Genomic DNA, 21,948 nt, shown 5'->3' with positions numbered 1-21,948 from the left:
TGTCATTGTGTTTGTCCTTATGGGCTGCGCAGGGACAGTGCTTTGATGGAACACTTCCATGGGACACAGCGGTGCTGCAGGAAGTGAGGTTTCACTAGGTGGCACTCTTTCCTATAAGTCAATAATGTGTTGCTGGACTTCCTGTCTGATGAGAGATAAAAATGAGGGACTGACTAGTCATAGCCATTAAAGAATCCATGGCACCTTTTTACAAGGGAAGAGGTATTAACCTAGATGGTTTCATCAAATTAAAAGTTGGGTCCTTATAGTGTCCCTACCAATCCCCCTTCCCCTCCCATCCCTTGCAGCTTCAGTTGGGAAAGTTCTTCTTCTCATCTTGTTCTTCTAACTGGTCACATAACGTTGTTGTGCGGTAAAACAGCAGAAGTGTTCCAAACCAAGAAGTGACTATATTACTCCAATGGTGAAATGATTCTTGTACACTATCTAAGGGCCTGAGCAGTCTTTCATTTCACTTAAAATGACTCTTTCTGTTGACTAAAATGGGCACAGGATCAGTTCTTACTTCGTACAGTGCTCTAGGTCCTTTAGGACAAAAGCTGCTCTAGTGAGGTAATGATTTCTGTGGCTAGTGCGACTAGAAGACAGGAAATAGGTGCTGCTAGCCTTGGCTTTGCTGCTAACTTGTGGGTTTGACAAGTCACAAACTTTTTGAGCCACATTTTCCTTGCAGTGTAAGTCAGGGCTGCATTTGGCCCTCTGTGTTGCACAATGTGTATAATGGGGATAATCATATGTACTCAACTGATAGGTTTGTTGTGAGGGTTATAGAGGTATGAGACTCATTGCAGAAAAAATGATATACTATGTGCATCTAATCTGTGAGCAGCTCAAACACGACAAAATGAGTCCTTCCCTCTGGAGGGATCACTTATACGGTGAATGCAATAGAATGTTGTGGTGGTGGATACATGTGCGCCACATTTATTTGCACAGGATCACATTTCACTGCTAAAGAGTGTATGATGCCAGAAACACTAGAAGGAGATACTTTATAATAACCGGAGGAGGGCATGTTGGAAATGTAACACAAACTGAAACACACAACTAAAGCTAAAGTTTAGTGGGTGAAAGTTATTTCCTTCATATAAAAATAAATCCAGGGCTTTAAACCATGTTCCTTTAACTTCAATAAAAAAGCACAGTACTATAATTAATTAGAATTCAGAGAGCAGCTGAATAAACTGGAAAAGGTCACACAGAAGGGAGAAAAATCAAGGTGAAATGTAGGTGATAAAACTCACTAGAAGTACCTCCCTGGAATCAAAACAAGGCTTCTCAGGCCTTGGGAGACCAGCAATCTCTCTTCCCAGTCTGGGAAAAGCTGTAATTTCTTCATCAAAAAACAAAGCAAAACCCAATCACAATTTGCTATTCAATGCATAAATTGTACAGGGAAACAAGTGGAATCCCAGTCCCACTGCAGTCAATTTCAAGACTCTGACCAGGATTTCACCCAGGCACTTTGAAGATCTCCCATACTGTTTACTCCCACCCCTGAAAGCCCATGTGGACCACAAATCCCTGTCTGAGAACCTCTAAACTAGAATGTCCAGCTTAGAGATAAAAACTTATTGGGACAAAATACTGAGCTCTGTGCTCATTTCCCTCCCTCCCGCAGGTTTTTCCTGGGGCAAAAGTACCGCTGACGTCAATGAAGTGAAACTGAGTAAAACCTAAGTGAAAACTTCTGGATTTAGCCCATTGTAAGGGTAGGATGGTCTTCTGTGTGCAGGTAACCTGTGTTTTCCCCTGCTTTTGACCAGACATCATATACCCTTTGAGAAAGACTTTATTTTTTGTGCCATGTGTATGAAACATCAGATATGTCATCTGCCTGATGTGGATGCCCTTTGTGTAGCTCCAGTGGTGCAAAGGGGCTTAAAGCTGCTGGGGAATCCCTTGACACAGGGAAAATCCCCAAGCGGAATAAAATAAATAATACCAGCTATACATTATTCTCTGCCTCCCCAGTTTGTCGGAGGCATACTGTGGGTGAGTCAGAACATGCTTTGCTCTTGTTGAGCCTGGACCCAGAGGTACAAGCCGTTATGGGATTGTTTCAGAAAGCATAACCGGAGTAGCCCTGCAGCTGCCCTAATCTGTGCTCCCCACAATTTGGGATGATGGAAAGGTCTGGCAGTGCCATGCCCTCTCCTCAGGTGTGCCAGCAAAGTGGGAGTGCCCTTGGATATCCAAAGAGGACCTGCATTTAGAAGAGAATTTTGAGATTTGGGTTCCACTGGTTTACAACAAACTGCTGCTGCATGTTTCTTTACAGAGCAGGCTTCTGTTTCTGTAGAAATACAGGTGCTTTTAAAACTACACCATCCCTTGAGAATTTAAATTATTTGTTTGAAGGGGAGGAGAATATTTTAAGAAGCTCAGTGATGTTGGGGGAAATCTAAAACATAAAATGGGGGAGAGGTTCTGAAATGTTACAAAATCCCAGAGTCTGGAGAGGAGTTCCCCAACTCTAACGGATGATAATTTAGTAATCTTCTATGTAGGTAAATAGTAACTTTAAAATCTGCAGACCACCTATTTTTCTACCCCATCTCTCAAAGAATTACAATATATATCTATATATCAATTAGTCTCTGAGATGTAAAAACAACGAGGAGTCCTTAAGGCACCTTAGAGACTAACAAATTTATTTGGGCATAAGCTTTTATGGACTAAAACCCACTTCATCAGATGCACGGAGTGAAAAATGCAGTAAGCAGTATATATATTACAGCACATGAAAAGATGGGAGTTGCCTTACCATGGGGGTGGGATCAGTGCTAATGAGGCCAATACAGTCAAGGTGGAAGTGGCCTGTTCTCAACAATTGACAAGAAGGGGTGAATACCATCAGAGGGAAAATTGCTATTGTCATTTTAATACTGTACATCTCTGAGATGTAACTGTGTTGTCCGATGGGGAACGATGACCTACCCGCGAAAGCTCATCTCAGGACTGCGGGGCAGGAGATCTTGGGCAAGCCACTTAAGTGACCCGTGCCTCAGTTTCCCCACCTGTAAAGCGAGGAGGGTAACAGGCAAGTCACGCGGGGAGGAAGCGACGCGAGGGTCAATCTATGCAAGCTGGTAAAGCGCTCTGGGAGGGGCAGGAGCTTGGACCTGCCCGGAGAAGCCTTTTGATGAAGTCCCTGTTCAGCTGCTGAATCCTCCCGCTCCCCGCCCCGCGCGCTCGGAGGAGGAACCTAGGGGGACGGAGAAGGGGGTCTCCTCCTCTGCCACCCCCCCCCGCCTCCTAGATGGCGCATGCGTGATAGCTCAGGGCTGCTCGTCGGGCCAGCGGAGGGAGGGAGCCGCCGGGAGCGCTCGGGTGCCGCCGCCTGTTGCAGCAGCGCCCCGTGCCGCCAGCCATTGTCCCCCGCTCCCCGCCGCCGCTGCAGGAGGCCGAGCAGCCCCGCCCGCGGGGTGAGTGAGCGAGCGAGTGAGTTTGCGGGAGTTGGGGGAAGTACGGTGGGGGGCCGCATGGGGCTGAGTCTGCGGGGGGCGGACACGTCCCTTCCCCGGGAGATCTCGGCAGAGAGTCTGGGGTGGGGGGGAGCCCTCCCATCACCGCAGAGCTGGGGGAGCCCCTCCTCCGTCGCCCCTCTGGCTGCAAAGCTGGGGGGCCGCCCCCCCCCCGCGAGTCCCTGCGGAGACGGGGCAGCGGGGGAAGGTGGCACTGCAGGGGCGAGCCGCCCCCCCCCCCCCAGCTCCGGCTGGGGTACGGGCAGCGCCTGCCTTCGCTCGCGGCGCTGCGGTTCTGCTGCTGGGGGCGGGGGGTCGTTCGCGCAGTTCTGCTCCTGCTTCTCCTCTCCCGGGTGGAGAGAGGCCCCTTCCTCCCCCGCGCGTCCTACCCCTCTCTCCCCGCCTCGTCCGCTCTCCTGACCCCTCCCAGGCCCGGCCGCGTCTGGGGAGGGGGCCTGAAGGGCCCGGTTGAAAGTGCACATTGGGAGCTCCCACCGGGCGCTTGCCCAAGTCCTGAACCCCCCCCCCGCCCCCCGGGCGGTTCTCTTGGCAACTTTGTGTCTTCCACGAGCTGTCCCGGGCTGCGTCAATGCGAGTTGTGACGGGCTCGCAGCCAGGGTCACTCTCTAACAGGTCACTGCTGGATCGGACAGCTCTGGTCTGGGCTGCTCCTTTTCTCCCCCCCCTCTTTTTCCCTCACTTTTCTTTCCTTTGTTTCTGCTTTTGCTAATTGCAAACATACTTTATTGTGCCCGAGCCCGAAACCACTTTTCCCTCCGCTCTTGTCTGTGCTGCGGTAACTACCAAGTTCTCTGGAGTAGTTTGAGCGATTGCCACCAGTTGTTAAATCCCTCTTATCCTGAGGAGCTGTTACGGGTGCGGGAGAGAAATGCGAGCTTTGAAAGCCATTTTACTGATAAATTAACAGAATGTGGCTTTCAAAACTTTTTACCCACAGATATATATGTGTGTGTGTGGGGGGGGTAGTGTTTTTTTAGAAAAATATCAATATATGTTTGTAAAATAAACTTCCTCTGTATCAAAATCATGGATGTTGTGATGTGAAATACTTAATTTCAATTTCAGTAGTACAACCAGATCGCAGTTAATATCTCCACTTTATTGCAAGGAAAGTAATCCAGGAGCTAAAACACAACCTGTTGTAATATTTGTGTTTATATGAACCTTTGAAGTTATTCGAGGGATGTGAGGGGGGGTCATCCTATAGATGTGCTTCACGTTTTTATTCTGTGGTTTTTAAAGGGCACTGCAGGTATTTTATTCACATTTTAAAGGGCACTGCACATATATTTCGTTTCTATAGTTAAGTCAGACAGACTCTTATTTGAAAACAGTTTGTGGAATTCCTGAACAAGGGTCACAGAAGTGCTGCTGTTTCTTAACCTTTTAACTGTCAGGGTTTATTAATCCACCTTCTGTGTCCATGTTATCCCTGCAGGTCATACAAAGGAGTTGGGATTAGCAGAGACCAGTTTTACTGACCTCTCTGATTGCTTCTACTGCAGTGTCTTTTACACTGCTTCATTGTGTATCTTTTCATTCTTGCATTCAGGCTATTTTCATAGTGCTGTTTGTATGAGCATACTATACTAATTCCATCTGATACATTGTGTCACTTTTAGAGATGCCCAGGTGTTGTCTCCATGAACACATTACAAATATGATAGTAAAACACGGTCGCAGCTGTAGACTTCCTAGTTCTTCAGCCAACCATGAAACTTAAAATAAGTAGGAGATATGTGATGCAGTAGAAGTATGTTAAGCACGTAGACTATAAAGCAAGTTTAGACAGTTGGCCTGCGTTGCATGAATGTCTTATGTGCTGAGAGTTTTGAGTAATGTAATTTAATCAGTTTTAAAGGGAGGAAAAAATGGTGTGGTTTCTGTTTACAGTAACCCTGTGGAGCTTGAAATCATTCCTTCTCTGGATTTTTTTCCTCTGTTTTGTACACACTGGCTATTTGTAGAGTTGCTAAGGTGAGTTAGGTTCCAGATATCCTTTTTGAGGTAAGATATTCATGAATCATTTAATGGAGGGAGTGTTTTTGTATTTCTCCCATCACCATAACATCTCACAAACTTTACTGAAGTTGACTTTGCAACATCTCTGAGGTTGGGGATACTATTGCTTCCCCAGGTATATAGATCTGAGGTATTGACTCACAGGGATTAATTGTTAACGAGTACACAACATAGGCATGGGAACTAGAGGAGCGGGGGGGGGGGGAGGGGGAACCTGGACAGGGGTAAGGGTACCAAGGCCAGCAGCTGGAACCCCAGGCACAATGCCGGTGGCCAGGATCCTGGACGCATATTAGGCATTTAAACGTTAACTGAATACATTACCGGTAAGACTGATGCTTATCAGTTTACCGGTTAACATTTTACATCCCTACTGACTCATAGAGAATGAGTTGGTCACAGTCACACAGGAAGTCTGTGGCAGAGAGGAGAATTGAATGCCATCCTCCAGTACATGGCTTTAACTCCAAGACTATCATTCCCCCTCTGACTTTTTTTTTCTTCTTCCCCCTCATATCCTGTTACTCAATGAACTTTCCAAAGGAAAAAAGGCAGATTGTGGGCTGACCAATAAACCAGCCTTGCTGTGTTCCCTTAAAGAACCTTAACAAGAATATCTGTGTATCAAATATAGCTTTTAGGTAGCTTATCAGATTATACTTCATGATGTGGTTATTTTGCATGTGCATGCACAGCTTGTTAACACTAAAATATTCTGCATGTTTTTATGCAGATGGTATTGGCCAGTATTGTAAATGAGGCTAGTGGTTTTGAGTGCCCATTTGGGATATCGTAGATAGCTAGAGGAAGGAGGGTCCCGTGGTTAAGGTGCTAGCTTGGGACCTGACACCTCAATTCAATTCTCTGTTCCACCACAGACTTCCTGTGTTGCCTTGCACAAGTCATCTAGACTCTCTGTGCTTCAGTTCTCCACCCATAAAATGGGGATAATAGCACTTCCCAACTTCACACCACACAGGGGTTGGGAGGGTAAAAGATCTGAAAGGGGCCTGCTTTTTCAGAGTGTGCTGCTCGGCACTTTGAAAGAGTTGGGCCTCTCTTAAGGGGACTTCAGTTGGACACCCCAAATCATTAGCAACTTCAAAAAAAATATCGGTCATTTACTGCCTTGTCTACCCTTCATGTTTATGATTGAGAACATGGTAGCATTTGATCCTGAGAGGTGCCAAGCACCCACAAACTTTGGAGTTCTGCGTGCTAGCCATCTTAATTTGCATGTCCATTAAATTCTTGGCATCTCTGCTGAAGGTGATACTTGTGATGTTGGCACCTGCTGGCTAGGAACTGGACTTAGACCAGCAACTCTGTCACTGCTGCGCACGGTGAACTTGACATGTAGTGGGAAGGCTCCATACGTAATTTTTTGGTCCAGTCTCAATCCACTTCTGTGACACTGGCGTTCCCTGCCCTTCCAGAATGGGGAAAAGTAGTCTCCTTGTTACTCAGGTTTTACTACGTTTACTTCAGGTTAATGGTGGTGGTTGGGGAGAACCCTGTAAAAATAGCACTTCAGCAGATGATTGAGAAGGTACAAACTACAGTAAAACGAGAACAACTTGTCCTTTCGAATGCCTGTTCGCACGCAGGTGAAACAAAACCAAATGGGGAGCAAAGACAATTGATACGTTTTCAGAACACATTATTAAACTGGAAAAGGCCTTATGCCTCCTGCCTGTTATCATTTTCCATTAAGTGACCATCTATTAAGAACCCTTCATTCTGGAAAAGAAAAGATGCAACTGTCCAAAGAAAATGGAAGCCTTCCCAATATAATATATATATATATGTGTGTGTGTGTGTATGAGACCAATAAATTCACCAAAACTTGTGCTTCTGTGCTATTCATTGACTTCTTCACCCTTTTCAAATTAAATGGGCTTTTGGACAAAATACTAAGTCTTCCTCCTTTCCTTCCCCCAGTGTATTTAATTTTCTTCTTCTTAGTGCAAATTGTACTACTGACCAGAATGCAGCTCGCTAAGAGGTACCTCCTGCTAAGTGTTTAGTAGTGAGATCTACTACTTGGGCAGGATTCCTAAAAGTTTCATTACATTGATCAAAAAACACCTTGTTCTCTATCTTTGGCTAGGTACTTGCTGATCAGAATTTTTTTTAACTCCATGGAGCCCTTCAACCTTTTTGTCAAAAAAAGACCATTTTGATTTGGAAAAGCTGAGATGGGGCCTCATGGGAGTTGTAGTCTGGGAGTCCAATGCTTCTAGTCTCCTCTGTATGGGGGAAGGGATGTTCTGAGTGGACTGCATCTCCCAGCATGCACCATGGTGTCCGTTCTTGGTAGGATGCTGTGGTACCTCATGGGAGTCTCTGGCCATGGTTCATCATAGGACATGTGTTCCAGCTGGGGAATCCAGCCTGTAGGATTATGATAGTAGGAGGAACCTAAACCACAACTCCCAGGGGGCACCAGGGCAGCCTCTTTTAATCAAAATTTATGGTTACCATCTATAAATATTTTGGACATTGGTCTTTTATGAAAAGTCGGTTTTCCACAGAGAGCTGACACTCTTCACAAAGAATCTTACATAATCAAACTCCTAACTTTCTGTTGGAAAAATGGTGTGGACAGAAAAATTCTAGCTATCCCTAGTACTCCCTGAATAGCCAGCCACTTAATGTTTCTGATGTCATCATTCACAACTAGGCTTCTTGATCACTGCAGCTAACAGCAAAAATATGGAAACAGCTTATAAAAAGTCCTTTTCTTACCTGTCTTTCTTCCTTGGCATTGACCTTTATGTGGCTTTGGAAGGCTATAACCCTCACTTAGTGTTCTTTTGGCTAGTGATAAAGAAGTATGCTGACAGCATTCCAGAACAAATATTTACATAATGAACCCGTTGCTACATTCAATTTATAGAACACATCTTCTTCCCCCCCACCTCCCGCAGCATATCATATCCATTTGTTTCTTTTTAAGAGTGTAACTTCTCCTTTGACTACACGATAAAAATGCAACAAAATTTTCTAATTCATAGTGTTGCAGCTATAAATCCAGTGATGTTACACCCTCTTAGTGTTTGCATATAGTTGTTGGGAAGGTAGAATAAGTAAACTGTTCTCAGCAAATAAATCTCAGGCTCAAAGGTGTTGTCTTAACTGAAAAAAAGACATCTTTTACTATGTTAACATTTATATGAGACAAAATTGTAGCATCAACAGGCAGTTGTTTTTAATATGTATTAGTAGGTTGAATTTAACATTAGCTTGTTCCCTTGACCTACCCTCACATGTTAAAACTATAAATGTGTTCACATCAGTTTTACCATTTGTTTAAAAAAGCAACAACAACCCGCAAATAAACCACACTTTCCCCCTAGAATGGATACACCCAAAAAGCTTAGTCTAATATCACAAGTTGATGATACAGGACGAAGGGTAGAAAGTGCAATAGCAGGTATTCTATGCTAGTCAGCATATCCACTTCTCAAAAGGTCTGGCTTTTTTCCTAACTCCTCCAACAAGATAACTGTTGAAATCTGTTGAAAGTGTCTAAAAGAATTTAACACTATCATGTGTCCCAAAGTAGTATTGCTCTGGTCTTCAAAGATCAATCTTTTTATCTCTCTCTTTTTATAAAGAGACCTGATGCTGGAGAGTGTTGGGTAACTTCTATCAAAATATTGATAAGATTAAAGAGGGTAAAACTGGAGTAATGTAGATTTCTAATGGGCAGCTTTACAGAGCCAATTCTAAACCGCAGTGAAGCTGACCTGGCAGCAGCTCCAGAGGTCTTTGAGGTGGGGGTTCTGTGATCTTTGCATCTCCTTGATTCTGGAGGCAGCCAGCATGATGGGAGTGGTGCCCATCATAAACTAGAGTAGCCCCAGAGATGGCTCTGTTATACTATGTGCCGCAGCATCTCCCTGTCCAGTAGCACAGAATACCTGGAGCCACATCCTCTATGCCTGGGGCTATTAGGAATCTGTGCTACTGTGGAATCCCTCTTGTGGTTGGAGAAGTCTGCCAGAACTACGGGCCCTGTACAGCTTCACAGCTGGTATACAGATGCCTTGGCAGAGGTCTGACTCAAAGCCGATGTTGGTACTTTTTCCTGTATATATTTTAATTCATAGGATAATCCCCTCCCATAGAACTAGTGTATGTTAATCTTTCTCCTCCAAGACAATCTGAGATCCCTATTTTTGCATTTATATTTTCTTTCAATTTCTGTCTTCTATAAACATCAGTAATTCCTGTTCTTCACACCATCTCACTTTTTCAAAATTAGCCAGCTTGCTCTTCATTCCAAAAATAGCTTTTCTATGATGCTGTCGTTACCATGTTAGTAATAAATTCTTTCCCAAATAAATGTTCCTGCCCTTCCAGTGTCAGAGAATAACTCTTGGCAATAGTAGACATAGTGAGTTATCTTGCAACTTTTTCTCACCTGGTTAAGCATTGCATGACTTTTCCCATTGATTTGCATGGAACTTCTTGAATGACAAGGGATTACTCACATCAGTAGGAATTGCAGGACCAAGCCAACGAGAGAGATCCAGTTCAGCTGTTCTTTGTGAGTCCATTTAATTTAAACAGATCTGGTAAGGAACATGTAGCTGGCATCAGTCTGCGTTTTAATTTTCAAGCATTTGTGAATTCATTTCTACAACATAAAAATAATAATAGAATAAGAAAAATTTTTAATGTTTGGTGCTTGCCAAAACATACACCTGTAGCTACTGACTGCTTCTAATCTTCATTACCCTGTCTCCTGGACCTTGATTTGGTGGTCAGTCAAGTTTGTGGAAGATGTTAAATTGCATCAGCCTTAGAGCGGCAATTTTTGGCTTGAAATTTTCCCAAATGTATGTTTTATTTCTAAACCCATCTTATAGAGACTGTGTAAACTTTGCAACATGAGTACTTTATATTATATAGAGTGTAGCTTGTTGCAAGGCCAAATTCCACTCAACCTTTCTCCTGTATTGGTGGGAATTAGAGATTTTTCTCTTAAAGTACTTAGTCGTTATTAATCTGTCCTTGAGGGGGAGAGAACATAGATGACTGTTTAGATGTAGAGAAGGAGGGGAATTTTGAGATGACACATTCTTTATAGGGTTGATATGTTGTCGTCGTTTTAGAGTACAGCACAAGGGATTGTGATATTTAAAGTCTTATGCCAGTGAATTCTCAGTGTGCCCACATTGGAGTTCTGCATGTAGGTACATGCTTTTATCAACCAGGCCTACTGCAGTTCAAAACAGTAAGCATTTTTAAAACCTGTTGTACACTTCATAATCTCATCTAAGTTCTTATATCCAAAGCTTTTGGCAAAATTAGTCAGGAGGGTAAATATCTCTGGTGTAACTGCTGTATAAAACTCAATGTTATCATTAATAAATCTCTGACTAACAAGAAAGTATTGGGCTATACCAGAGCTGTTTTAAACAATCCCCTGCCTTCAAAATGGATTCAAAAAAATGGATTCAAACTTTCCTCCTTTTAGGGCTAACACACACCTGATGGCACAGGTGCTGACTGGCTTGATCTTATTCTTGCCATTATTCTTGTTGCAAATTTAGGGATGTCTAGTAGAATTGGGAGCATGGGGAGTCTTTAGAGAGTGGTAGAATGTTGCTATGATCCTTATGAGAAGGATCATTTTGTCTGGTAATGGTTTAACTGATTGCACACTCATGAATAAGGCAAAGGGACCATGTTTGGGATGCATCTTAGTACTTGAAGCACTGCTCTGAAAGTGAGTCTAGTTCTGTTGATGAAAGCGTCACACATACCATAGTATTCAGCTTCCCCCCGTATTTCCGAGCATTTGCCTGTCTTCTGAACATCAGGGTAAATTTTGGGGCTGTAATTACTATTAAGGAAAACAGATTTGCGGGGTTGGGGGATGCAGAAAATGTAGGCTTAATGAAGAGAAAGGACTGCTCACTATGGCCTTACTTTCCTTTTGAATTGCCTTTGGGATGCTGAAATCTCAGGAAATACATACTTGTGGTTGGGATAACTAATGTTTGGATGGGGATGGGCAAGGGGAGAAGTGCTTTTGTGGAGGAGAGGGGAATTAAAAGGGAATTTAGAACTTTTGCAAGGGGCAGAGAATTATTCTTACCCTAAAACTATTAATCGATGATTCTGCATTGTGAAAGTCTTGTTTTATTGCCCAGTCTGACCCACTGCCTGCATCACTGGGTAGCGTTTTTTACAACCTAAGTGGCTTTCAGTGATGCCTCACTGGAGACATACCTGACAGGTTATAATGTTCTGTGAAAGGCTGGACTAAGGGACTTACAGCATTTTGAACAAAAGGGATTAGAAATTACCATCAGCAGTCATTTGTAGATTTTTTTTTTTTTTAATTTGTACCATGTAGTTTAAACATTCTGGGTTAGGGAAAAAATGTCTGAATGTCCGGAGCATTTCCCACACCACAGAGCAGATATGAACAATGGAAAACCCATTAAAGTAGCCTAGATTTCCTCAAAGGGAGACTAATTGTCAACCCAGCCTCCCTCCTTTCGTTTGAGTTCATAGACATGCCTACATACAATCTGTGTGTGTGGCTCTGCAGTATTGAGGGGATAGGAAAAATCTGCTTTGGGTCCCTTTAGATACTGAGTGAATTTTCTATATTAGATAATGTAGGCCACATCAGCATAATTTTATGTAAAGGTTTCCTCTGTGTTGTCAAACTCTCGATGGGATTTGGATCATCCACAGTTGGGAACCAAAGGCAGCCCAATTCCTGAAAGGCTTTTGGTGATAAGTTGGAGTGAAGTAGTATAGATGTCCAACTATCTCTGGGAATTCTGCACGGGGCACTCTTGAATAAAGAGGAGGTAGATGTCAAAATAACAAATAAAGGATGATTTTTAATGGGACATGTTCACCATGACTCCTAACAGCCTTGGGGTAGCAGTATTGAGGTGCAACCTGATGAGGACAAGTGAAATGTCCTGGGAAGGGAGATTCTGTTCCAGGTGGATTAATTTGTGCCAATATTAAAAAAAGACACTCAGCCTCTGAATGGTAGCCTGATAAAGCAGGTGAAATGTATCTCTCAGAATATCTCGGTGGGTAGGAAGGAAGGAGGTTTTAATACAGGGCTGGACAAATAGATTGGTACACAATCTGAGCCTGGCCACCACAGTACCAGAGAGAGAACATAGTCAGTGAATGGGTTGCTAACCACTAGAAAGCATAGTTACATTTTGGGGTTGTATCCTTTCAAAAATAGTTTGGAAATGAAATAGAGGATTTTCCATTGAATGGTTAGCTTGGAGGATAACAAGCAGGTAGCTCATACACAGAGGTAACATGGGACTCTTCATCTCAAAGGGGATCCCAAAGTGCTTTAGAGACTATTTGTTTCTCTTGCTTGCAGGGCAGGAAGCAACCATTGTGCTGGTCCATGACTGGGGCTCCTAGTTGCTATGGTAATACAAATAATAATAACTAGCCCACTGCATGCTGCACAACAATGGGAACAGAAATCTTGGCCATATCCCCTGACAGAATCTCTTACGCTTATGAAAAACACCTGTAGATCTTTAATGTTCTTGGTTCTTTCGATGTCCCTTAAAAATACTTGCTCAGCATGATGGACTTTGTAGCAAATTGTAGCAAGGGCGGTTTAGGTTGGGCATTAGGACAAACTTCTTGTCAGGGTGGTTAAGCACTGGAATAAATTGCCTAGGGAGGTTGTGGAATCTCCATCATTGGAAATTTTTAAGAGCTGGTTAGACAAACACCGGTCAGGTCTAGATAATACTTAGTCCTGCTGTGAGTGCAGGAGACTGAACTAGATGTTCTCTTGAGGTCCTTTCCAGTCTCACAGTACTATGGTTTTATGATACTCCACTTACCTACCTTCAAAGGACTTGCGTGGGCTCTGCTGTGATTTGTTCTTGTGAGTCAGAGGAGTCTAGGTATTCTGTGACTGAGAGTTATGCTACTGAGCTCTCCCCTGACCCAAAATGCCCGTAAAGCTGTGTAGAATGCCCTGCTCCTCCTCACCAACTCTTTGACCATGTATTTGGAGCTGATGGGGATGCTATCAAAGCGGCTCTCAATGCTGTTCTGTTCTTATACTGTGCTCATCGCTGTAGTATCGCAGTGCCTTCCAGGAGTTCATTTAGCAATGTGACTAACTTCTGTTGAGCAGAGTTTATTCTGTCTTCGTGGGTAGAAGTGTGTGCAGCGGCGTGTCTGCTTTTGGAGGTGGTGGTGTGTGTGTGTGTATTTTAGGGAAGACAGGCTGAAGAAGTGCACCTGGGAGTAGAAGGTGATGAGGTTTGTGATGGGCTTCCTGGGGCAATTCATTCTACAGTCTTGGACTGGCCCCTGAGACAGCTCTGTCTCCCTCACAAGATGAGCTTTCCCTTTACTGTGAAAAGTTCTTTTATGCCTGACGAGCGTAGCTGTTGATCACGATATCCTAGAGCTTTAGTCAATGTTTTTCATTCTCTGGGCATAGAATGTCTTTGAAGTTAAGGACCAAGACCTTGAACTTGATTCAATATTCTGTGGGAAGCTGGTGTAGGGAGTGGAGGGCTGGCTTGATGTGCTTCTGGGAGCCTGTGTTTCTGAAGAGATGTGCTGCAGCCTTCTTTACCTGTTGGACTTAAGCCTTGAAGTCTTCATGCCTAGGTTTATTGCATTGCTCTAGTCTAGCTGAGAGTTGACAAAGGCATGAGTATCTGAAGCCCAGTCATCATCTGTCCAGGATAGGATGGAGTCTCTAGGCAGCTGGAGATGGAAGAAAGCATTACCCGCAGCTGTTGCTATGTGACAGCTTAGCATTTGCAACAACTCCATAGAGTGCTCCTAATCTGCAGACTGAATTAACTAATTGTGGGTGCATCTCTTCCGCCAAAACAGGCTTCACCAGGGGTGCAAGCTCTTCAGAATATTTTCCTCTGTCCATTAGCATAACTTATGGCTTGCTCTAGTTCAGTTTAAACCAGCTGTTCTTCCTCCATGAGCTGATTTTTGTCCACTGGGTCATTTTGGTAGGAGTGGTATGGTCATATATGGTGAAGGATACAGAGAGCTGTGTGTCACTCTGCGCTTGATTCAGGGCTCTAATTTAGTACTTCATACAGGAAACGTACCCTCTGTTATCATGATGGGCGAGAGCCTGAATGCAGTTGTCTGACTCAATGGTTTGTGCCCATGCCTGCTGAGGAATGTGTGTAATATCGGAGCAGACTTTGCTGTTGAAGTGTTGGCTCTTTTTCACCTATCTACATAAACTCTGCGATAGGACTGTGTGTAGGAAAATAAGTTGTTTTACCTCCCCCACTCACATTTAAAGTACTGTATCTAATGGTTCAAAAGCCAGGAAATCAATCAAAGTAAAGCTTGCTCATGTGATTAACTTGTAGTGTTTCCTGTGGGGTTTTTGTTTGTGTTACAGCCCTAATGTTTAACTAGTTTTGTGTGCACTTTTCTTTTTTGTGAGATTTTATTTTTTCATCCATCTGTTTAGAAGAACAGGTTCTCCCCATTTCTGATAGCCATGAAATTATTTTCCCAAGGGAATAGGAGAGAAGGAAGATTATGGGAAACACCAAAGGGGGAAATCTAAGAATAGACTTGTTTTTGCTGATGGTATGCTAACGTTCATTATAAACCTATTACTACCCTTCCAAATGTCCTTGAGCTCTGTGAGAGCTTTGCAAAACTTCTTGCATTTCAAATTCACTTTGTTGGAGGTGCTTCCTCTGAGTAAAACATGCATGTGTAGAAAAGGGGTTGTGAGACAGTTGGCATTTAAATATGAAGATGCCTCTATTAAAAATACTTGGAAACACATGCATCTCATGTTAGCTGGACTACCTGTGGGAAGTACATTATACTCATCAGTCGCCCGAGTTAATTAGCAACATGAGTTAATGTGCTTTGTATCAAGTTTCTTTTAAAAACAATGGAGCTGGTGAATGTTGCCCAGAAACTGGAAACTGAAATCTTCTCTGAATCAGGTGAAGCGTAGAAAAGTGTAGTGCAAGGTTTCTTGCTTTCTTTAGGGGACTCCTGACCTCTGGGGGTAAGGATGCGGAGAGAGGGAACACTTCTAGGGGCGCTCTCCGTGCCCACCCTTTGCTTGGTTTCTGCTGAATCAGCTAGTAGCTGTGATTGGTTTCTTTGTATATGAACACCTGTGCACTAGATTAAAATCACCAACCCATTTTACCTGGTTCTCTTGAACAGCTCTCAGGAGGTGGTAATAATTTTCAGATACTGCTAACCTGTGCTCGTTCTCTAACTGCACTTCCTCATTATTATTTTTTTTTAAAACCCTCCACTTTGGAAATAGATTGATTTTCTTCACTGGCTACTCCTTTCAGGGCAGGTGGAACAATAACAAAAGCTACTTGAACACTGATGAATAATAGGTTGAAACTTTGCCTAGTTTCATAGCAGTATGTCCATAAATAGCATTACTGTCTAGCAAGTTTCCTTTAGCAAAGGAAGTGTGCCACTGTTACAAAATGAGCTAAAGGAGGGACACCTGCAGTCCATATACATTAAGGCTATAGCTTTTGTACTTGAAGCATAGACCTTTTAAGAATATGAGCATAATCGATTATGGACCGGATCCTTGACCCAGGTCCTCTTCCTCCCTTCCCCTCCCCTCCCATTGGCAACTTTGTGCCACTCAGGTGGAATTTGCAGGAGGCATAAAGCTAGTGTGGCAAGCCCTACATCACCCTCTGTCAAGGTTCCTTCCCCACTCTGAACTCTAGGGTACAGATGTGGGGACCTGTATGAAAACCCGCTAAGCTTATTTTTACTAGCTTAGGTTAAACTTCCCCAAGGTACAAACTATTTTACCTTTTGCCCTTGGACTTTATTGCTGCCACCACCAAGCGTCTAACAAATATATAACAGGGAAAGAGCCTGCTTGAAAACGTCTTTCCCCCCAAAATCCTCCTCAAACCCTACAGCCCCTTTCTTGGGGAAGGCTTGATAAAAATCCTCACCAATTTGCATAGGTGAACACAGACCCAAACCCTTGGATCTTAAGAACAATGAAAAAGCAATCAGGTTCTTAAAAGAAGAATTTTAATTGAAGAAAAAAAGTAAAAGAATCACCTCTGTAAAATCAGGATGGTAAATACCTTAGAGGGTAATCAGATTCAAAACACAGAGAATCCCTCTAGGCAAAACCTTAGGTTACAAAAAGACACAAAAACAGGAATATACATTCCATTTAGCACAGCTTATTTTATCAGCCATTTAAACAAAACAGAATCTAACGCATATCTAGCTAGATTACTTACTAAGTTCTAAGACTCCATTCCTTTCCTGTTCCCTGCAAAAGCATCACACAGACAGAGAGAACCTTTGTGTCTCCCCCCACCCCCAGCTTTGAAAGTATCTTGTCTCCTCATTGGTCATTTTGGTCCGGTGCCAGCGAGGTTATCCTAGCTTCTTAACCCTTTACGGGTGAAAGGGTTTTTCCTTTGGCCAGGAGGGATTTTAAAGGTGTTTACCCTTCCCTTTATATTTATGACACCCTCTTATTACTTTTCTCCTCATCTGCCTGGCGCAGCATATCATGACAGGCTGAGGATAGAATGGAGTATGGACAGAGTGGACAGTGCTCTGTGGTGGATGAAACTGTACTCTGGGCGACTGTTACAACTGCCGTAACTTAAACTGTTGGTCCAACTGGAGCCTGGCATGACTCAGGATTGGGGGAGTACACAGACAACTCCCCACTCCTGTCCCTTTGGGTCATGGGCCAAGCACACCACAACCAGATCCAAGAATGTGGCGTGTTTGGGTCTTGGGTTTTTGACTCACAGCACAGTTGGTAAGGTGAAGCATGATCTCCTTGTTTGTCAGGTAAGGAGTTTTGTGATCTGTTTGATTGGGAGCAGGGCCAGCTAAATTTTAACCTTGATTCTCATTCTGTCAGTGTGTCCCTGGCTCCAGTCCAACAGACCAGAAAGAGGCAAAATTAAATGTTTAAGTTCAAGATTCGGAGTCAGAATGAGGAAGGCTGTTTCCTACTCCTTAACAGCAAAATACTGCATATAAGTACTCTTCTGTCTCTCCTTATTTTCCTTTTTTAAACGGATTGTGGCATGATTATTACTTGATGTCGAGAAATGTAAATAACACCAAGATAGTGAACTGCAGCATTCCAGAGTCCTTAGCAGCATTCTTGAATTGAGATATTTGTCTGCGATTCCTGTCCAGCTTCCTCCACTCACACAGCCATTGGGTTTAAGTACCTACCTATCTACACAAACAAGGCTTCAGAAAGGATCTCCTTATATGCTGTAGGTGCTAGTGACCTGTTCTTCTTTTAACTACTGTACATTTAAACAAATCAAAATTGAGAAGTCTTAGGGCAGTATTAAAAGAATGTGATTCTTGTTATGAGAAAGTTCTTCGTAGTCATTGGAGCACACCGTGTTCTGGTACCATTCTCTGATAAGTCTAAGATCTGTGCCTTTATGGGAATAAGGGTGTAAAATGCAGTACCTGACTTAAAGAGCTAATAAATCAGAGTGTTAATCTATTGCTCTTGACGCATTCTGGCTCTTCTCCCAGTCTGTCTCTCACTTTCACTGCATTCTCAGACCACAATCCCCCAGTTGGCCTTGGTGTGACAAAGGTATAATTACAGCTTGTCTCTCCTATTTGTACTATGTGAATAGGCATTGACAGGATAAATTTAACAATTGCAGGGGGATCTATCCATTTAAAGGACTGTAGAGCTGTGGTAAAAACTGAATTTCTAAGGCATGAAATCACTTGTTGAATGGGAGGGGAGGGTGAGATAAAAGTCTAGGAATTAGTGCAAAGAAGAGTAGGAAATCACTATGATTATTTTGCTTTCTTCTTTTTCTTTAGTGAGGGTGGGTGGGAGACATAGGTTAATAGTGTTGTTTTTTTTTAAGTGGAAACTTTAACCAAAATACAAGTTAAAAGAAAATTATATATACATCATGGGAAGATGAGCTATTTTACAACTTAATGTACAGTGGTGATGGAGAGAGATGATTGCAGCCTGACCTTCAGAGTGAACAGTACACTGCGATGGCTCAAAATCTCTGAAGTCAGTAGGTTATTCGGAACAAGAGGAGCAGGATGTAATCTACGTTAGAGCTGGTTGAAATTTTGCAAATGACATTTTATTTTAAATGGCTTTTATGTAAATTGGAAATTTCCACAATTTGTCTTTTTCTACATTTTTCATGTTTTTGATTAAATGGGGACAACCATAATTTTTTTAATAGTTTTTTTCAACTTATCTTTTCTCCTTCTTTGTCTCCCTTTCTCTCCTTTTCCCCCTCTCTGCCTTCCTTTTCAATGGCAAGTCGCAAGGGGACCAGGAACAAAGAAAAATGGAAAAATTTCAAAAGCAAAAATTCTGATTAACTCTTTTTGTGGAAAAAACTAAAAGAAAGGAAATATTCCTTTTTGAAACCTGGGAAACAAAAATTACTGCAATTGTTTGTGCATCCCTCCTCCAATTTTCAACCAACTCTCTGGCAAGTTTCTGAGGGATCAAATAGAAGCTGTAAAGGTCTTCAAATAACAAGCTGGTGAGATTTCGTACATTTTAATGTTTGTTCTGAATTAAAATGACTGCAATGATTCAGCTGCATTTGTGAGATTGCGTATGGTTTTTTTTTTTCTGTTTTCAGTTGATTTCCTTCACAATAATATGATTTTGCATGTTAGCAAGGAAGGAAATATTTATTGTTATAGAAACACACCTTGCATGAGACAAAGAAACAAGCTTTAGAGAATTTTGTTTTTTCCCTTCTCTTGAGTCATTCTGAAGGAAATACAAATGATTTTGCATGCCACAAAAGGGTGGCCACTGTAATTTATTTTTCTAGCATTTGCGCTGAGCTTTTTAGCAGGTCGAGTACTAGCTTGCTCAGGCAGAAATGTAATAATATTACACTTACAGGAAATCTGCAAACAGCCACAATGCCCTGCTGCAGGTGCGTGTATAGTAGGGCAGGTTTTCTAATGGCAGAACAGTCAGGAAAATAAGAGCAAAACTTATAGTAAATACATTTGTCACAGAAAAGTAGATGGAGGAGGGTTGAGTTAGGCATTTGGAGGAAACCACAGCAGTAGGTTAAATGCAAAATAAAAACCTGGTTTCAGCAGCTGTGCTAGCGATGAAGCTACTCTCTGCAACCTTGACTTCCTAGCAGTGAATTTTTTCTAAGCTAGCTTTTTCTGCCAGCTGTCTTGGTATTTGCTTTAAGGCCAAACCTTGCTCTCTTTACATGAGTGACTCTTCCGCTCTTGTAAGTAGGCTAGTTTTTCAATATTAGTAATGCCGTATTTGTGACTGCTTCCTCTTACTCCCCACCCCTCCAAAAACTCATTGTAACTCTTGGGGTGCTAAAAATCATTCTTGTGGAGTATTAGCTGTGTACTGTTAAAGCAGCTGGTGTGTTCCTGCAGTTCATGTGCTGTGAGTGTTAATTCATTAATGTTTGGAAAGTGTTTTGAACTCCTTGGATGAAATGAGCAAAGGAAATACAAAGTATTGTTCAAGTTAGATGAACATTGCCAAAGCTGGCTACACTTAATCTATTGGGAAATTGACATCCCCTACTTTTTATTTATATAGCACCACAAGTGTGGAACTGTATAGGGGGAAGTGCTGTCAAACAAATAAATAAGGCCTTGCCTCAAATGTCTAACAGCCTCTGTCAGGGGACAAACTGGTACAGCATGGACTGCACTAAATAAAAATGGAGGGGTGCAGGTTATCATTGTAACTGGAAAGCATCCTGGAATGGCTGTGTTTTGAAAGTGGGGTCTTGGCATATATTAACTGTGAAGATGTACCAGACCTAAGAAGCAGAAAATAATGCAGCAGAAAGGAAGGAAGTGGTTAGGGGGGCAGCTGAGTCAGAAGCAGGAGATAGGCAGAGCCACACTTCGATCACGATTCCATTTTAAAGCTTTTATCTTTAAGGAATCCTTCACTTTTTTCTTTTTTTCCCCCCTTTCAGAAGAAGTCATTCCTTAGTCTGAGTTTGGGAGATGTTAGTACGTACATGAAAAAATGCATACAGTTCTAGAAAACCTTCAGAGGCATGATGTAAGGTTGAGATGCACAGTATAACAGTATCCAAAGTAAAGGGTGAAAATGCACTGGGAAATTGGCTTGCCACCCCCGATGTGTATGAGCATCTCTGGTGTGTTTTCTAACCTTGCTAATGTCTTCCCTTAAGTATTTTTTTCTTTCAACCCTTGATGTTCTCTTAAAGTAGTTCTTGTGTAAATACTGAATTAAAAAAGGACTTCTCAAATATTTTATGAAAAATGTTATTCTCTCTCTGTGTAGCAACGATTGTAGGGAGGTGATGTCCTGTCAACAGTAGTGGTATCTTGGCAATCTAACATTTAGCTTTGTGTGTGTGCATATGTATGTATGTGCATGTAATATATATATATATACACACACACACACACACACACACACACACAAATAAAAATAAAATTTTCAGGGGTAATTATAAGTTACTTTGAGACACAAGTAATATGTTTTTAGTTGCAAAAAATGTATGTTCTCTGCTGCCATCCAACGATGTTTTTAGAAGTATACAGTAATAATTAGAGTTGGATGAATAATACAAACAATTTCTCGATAGTATTTGTTTGAATTCTTAAATGAACTCTGGTAGCCTTTTTGGGCCCTTTTTTTGTTCACATCCCATGAATGCTAGAATAATTGAGTTTTACTAGCACAACTGTTATGGAAAGCAAATTTCAAAGTCTTCTGTATGATTTTATGTGGAAACAATACATTTAAAATTTCACATGCACTTTCTTATGCCAGAATACTCATGTTCATTTAATTAGGGAAGAAAAAAAATACGATATGACTTTTATCTGAGCAATCTATACTAAGCAACACAGCGCACATTTCAAATTCATGATCAGTATACATCAGGGGTGGGCAAATGTTTTGGCCCGAGGGCCACATCTGGGTATGGAAATTGTATGGCGGGCCATGAATGCTCATGAAATTGGGGTTCAGGAGGGGGTGAGGGCTCTGTTTGGGGGTGCAGACTCTGGGGTGGGGCCAGAAAAGAGGAGTTCAGGGTGCAGGAGGGGGCTGGGACAAGGGGTTGGGGTGCTGGGGGGGTGAGGCCTTCGGATGGGGGTGCGGGTTCTGGGCTGGGGTTGGGGACGAGAGGTTTGGAATGCAGGAGGGTGCTCCAGGCTGGGACTGAGGAGTTTGGGGCAGGGATGTAGGCTCTGGGGTGTCTACCTCAAGCAGCTTCCGGAAACAGTGGCAAGTCCCTTCTCCAGCTCCTATGTGGAGGCGTGGCCAGGAGTCTGTGCACGCCGTCCCGTCCGCAGTCGCTGGCCCATCAACTCCCACTGGCTGCAGTTCCCGGCCAAGGGGAGCTGCAGG

The 21,948-nt window shown here is 42.7% G+C and overlaps 1 protein-coding gene across 10 annotated transcripts in view; it reads left to right on the top strand.

The window, feature by feature from the left end:
- Nucleotides 1–3,308: 3,308 nt before the first annotated feature.
- The window catches only part of AKAP13 (A-kinase anchoring protein 13), a 325,971-nt gene continuing 307,331 nt past the window's right edge, over nucleotides 3,309–21,948 (top strand). For 6 of the 10 annotated variants that reach the window (XM_075133185.1, XM_075133183.1, XM_075133179.1 and 3 more), the window contains exon 1: nucleotides 3,309–3,449. The gene's annotated coding sequence lies outside the window, so the exon portion shown is untranslated. Of the gene's footprint in view, nucleotides 3,466–21,948 lie in introns of all 10 variants that reach the window. The other 4 variants (XM_048868193.2, XM_075133181.1, XM_075133178.1 and 1 more) reach the window with 3 other exon arrangements.

The sequence above is a fragment of the Caretta caretta genome, chromosome 10 (assembly GCF_965140235.1).
Source record: "Caretta caretta isolate rCarCar2 chromosome 10, rCarCar1.hap1, whole genome shotgun sequence".
In the NCBI taxonomy this organism is placed as follows: Eukaryota; Metazoa; Chordata; order Testudines; family Cheloniidae; genus Caretta; species Caretta caretta.
This window is presented reverse-complemented; position numbering and strand designations above follow the sequence as displayed.